General features: G+C 45.2%; 1 non-coding gene across 1 annotated transcript; it reads left to right on the top strand.

Moving 5' to 3' along the window:
- The first annotated feature begins 570 nt into the window (after window positions 1-570).
- On the top strand, window positions 571-645 carry Trnai-uau. Its single transcript has one exon. It is a non-coding gene; the product is annotated as a tRNA-Ile (tRNA).
- The last annotated feature ends 2578 nt before the right edge of the window (window positions 646-3223 follow it).

The raw sequence follows: 3223 nt of genomic DNA, 5'->3' as shown, positions 1-3223 counted from the left end.
GTTTTAATCTACCAGCAAGTTTCATATCAGCGCACCCTCTGCTGCAGAGTGAAAATTTCATCCCGGGGACATCCCCCCCAGGCTGTAGGGAAGCCATGTATCCGCAACATCCTCTCTTCCATATGAAGATGGTATCTGTTCTTTCGGACATGTTCGAAAGAACAATTACCAATGGTGATCTTGCAGCTCTCTAAGAATGAAATTACCATGAAACCCAGACCATTAGTTGCTTACAGGGGTTGATAAATGTTAACAGGGACATTTGAAAATGAGACCCACATTTCCAACTCACTGTCCACACACTACATTTGTACTTATATGGATATGGTGTTCTTTCGGACATGTCCATATAAGTATATAGTTATGGCGATACCGGCCATGACCTCCTTCTTCTGTGCGGATGCACACATATTCCCCGAACTCTTGCGGGACTTGGAAGAATGTCTTCCACGAGTAATGAGTGTGTTGGGGTGGGACACTACGAATGTATTGTGTGGACATACAAGGTGAGAATGTGAGTCCCGCGGGAGGCGTGCGCGAGATAGTCCCTACAGTCGCACTATCATATGTGCCCTCGGTGGCTCAGATGGATAGAGTGTCTGCCATATAAGCAGGAGATCCTGGGTTCGAGTCCCGGTCGGGGCACACATTTTCACAAGTCCCCGTTGATCTATATCAACCCCCGTGCGCAGCTGATGGTATTAATATAACTCTAATTACACTACATTTGTAGTGCCCCTGTCCACTATACTCATTACTCATGGCATTCAATCTACCGATTCCCGTAAGAGATTGAACAATGTGAGTGCATCCGCACTGAAGTAGACATGTCCGAAAGAACAGATACAATCTTCATATACGTAAGGCTTACCGGCCAATGATATTCTTCAGTGCGGATGCACTCACATTGCTCAATCTATTACGGGAATCGATAGATTGACTGCCGTGAGTAATGAGTATAGTGGGCAGGGGCACTACAAATGTAGTGTGTGGACAGTAAGTTGGAAGTGTGGGTCTCACGGGGAGCGTGTCAGAGATAAGCCCCTGCAGTAGCAGCAGATGGCTCAGTCGGATAGAGCATCTGCCACGTGAGCAGCAGATCACGGGTTCGAGTCCCGGTCGGGGGAACACATTTTCAAGTGTCCTCGTTGATACTTATCAACGGCTGTAAGCAGCTAATGGTCTGGAGTTCATTACAACTTCATTCCTTTCTTCCATGTGTGCTAGTTCTGCAATATCTTCAGGAGAGCTTCTGTGAAGTTTGGTAGTTAGTACACGAGGTACAGGCGGAATTAAAGTTCTGAGGATGGGTCGTGAGCCGTGCTTGGAGTAGACGAGGTACTAACGAAATTAAAACTGTAAGGACGGGTCGTAAGTCGTGATTGGGTAGCTCAGATGATAGAGTACTTGCACGTGGAAGGCAAAGGTCCCGAGTTTCAGTTTTGGTCCGTAATACAGTTTTAATCTGCCAGAAAGTTTCATAAATTTGTGTATTTCAATATCGATACTAATAAAAAATCCATGAAACTGTCTTTCCTGTCTGTTTATATGCTTAAAGACGAGTCTCCATAACCACTACACGAATTTTCGTGGGGTTTTCGCAGGTAACTTGAGCGTAGATGGGGCCACCGTATATGCTTTATCGGATCAAACTTGGTGCTCACCAGTGACGCTGCTCGTGCCAACACGTGTGGCGAGACAGCTTGGCAGGGGTGAGAGCACAAGACATATCATAAGCTATTCTTAGCCGCTGATGTTGTTGTATGTATAGTACCTAACTTACTCATCATCGCTCATCATAACAGAACTACTGATATGGGAGCCCAGCCGCTGGTAACAGTTAGTGTTATACAGAAATAGGCCTTCGGTGCAAACATTAGGCAATGCATCTCCCTCCAATGAGCCGAAAAATTATGACTACATCTACGTTGGGACTGAACGTCGCCTTGTGGTGTCGTGGGCACATGACGCGGTAAGGAAAGTACAGGGTGATCAAAAAGTCAGTATGAATTTGAAAACTTAATAAACCACGGAATAATGTAGACAGAGAGGTAAAAATTGACACACAAGCTTGGAATGGCATGGGGTTTTATTAGAAAAAAAAAAAAAAAAACAAAGTTCACTAAATGTCCGACAGATGGCGCGTGATAGATCTCTTGCGCGCGTCGTTTGGTGATGATCTTGTGCTCAGCCGCCACTTTCGTCATGTTTGGCCTCCCAGGTCCCCAGACTTCAGTCCGTGCGATTATTGGCTTTGGGGTTACCTGAAGTCGCAAGTGTATCGTGATCCACGGACATCTCTAGGGATGCTGAAAGACAACATCCGACGCCAGTGCCTCACCATAACTCCGGACATGCTTTACAGTGCTGTTCACAACATTATTCCTCGACTACAGCTATTGTTGAGGAATGATGGTGGACATATTGAGCATTTTCTGTAAAGAACATCATCTTTGCTTTGTCTTACTTTGTTATGCTAATTATTGCTATTCTGATCAGATGAAGCGCCATCTGTCGGACATTGTTTGAACTTTTGTATTTTTTTGGTTCTAATAAAATCCAATGTCATTCCAAGCATGTGTGTCAATTTGTACCTCTCTATCTACATTATTCCGTGATTTATTCAGTTTTAAAATTTATACTGACTTTTTGATCACCCGGTATATAGGGGAAGCAGAGACGAATCCCCATCTCTTCAACGACGTTACCGGTCACATTTGGAGGAAACCACTGACAAAAGCAACTTTGATAAAGAGCATGCTCTTACGACCCATCGGCTGGGGACTAGCATTTTGGGTACGGCGAAGCTGGTCAGCTGTTGACTCCTTGCTGTAGTGGACATCTATAGAAAGTGGTTGAAGGATGGTAGAATAACGAGTATGTGACAAGATGGTGGACGTCGATCCCTTATCACAGGACACGGACGTCGGATGCTTGCCCCCTATTTAAAGTAGGACGGTTGACGATCTGTAGCATATCTGACTATAGAGTGCAGCGCTGGTGCCGGAACAGGTGTTTCAGAGCACAGTGTTCAGTGCGCATCGTTAAGCATTTGGTTCCACAGCAGACAACCCCTACGTGTTCTCATGTCGATACATCAACATTTTCGATTTCTGCACACCATTACAGCTGTGGGCCACACTTAAAATTTATTAGATTCCACCAGCATCCCTGGGTGCTTGACATCTGCCTAAGATAAGTGTCCGAGTCACAAGACCAGCGT

This window comes from Schistocerca americana, chromosome 5 (genome assembly GCF_021461395.2).
Source record: "Schistocerca americana isolate TAMUIC-IGC-003095 chromosome 5, iqSchAmer2.1, whole genome shotgun sequence".
Taxonomy (NCBI): Eukaryota; Metazoa; Arthropoda; class Insecta; order Orthoptera; family Acrididae; genus Schistocerca; species Schistocerca americana.
This window is presented reverse-complemented; position numbering and strand designations above follow the sequence as displayed.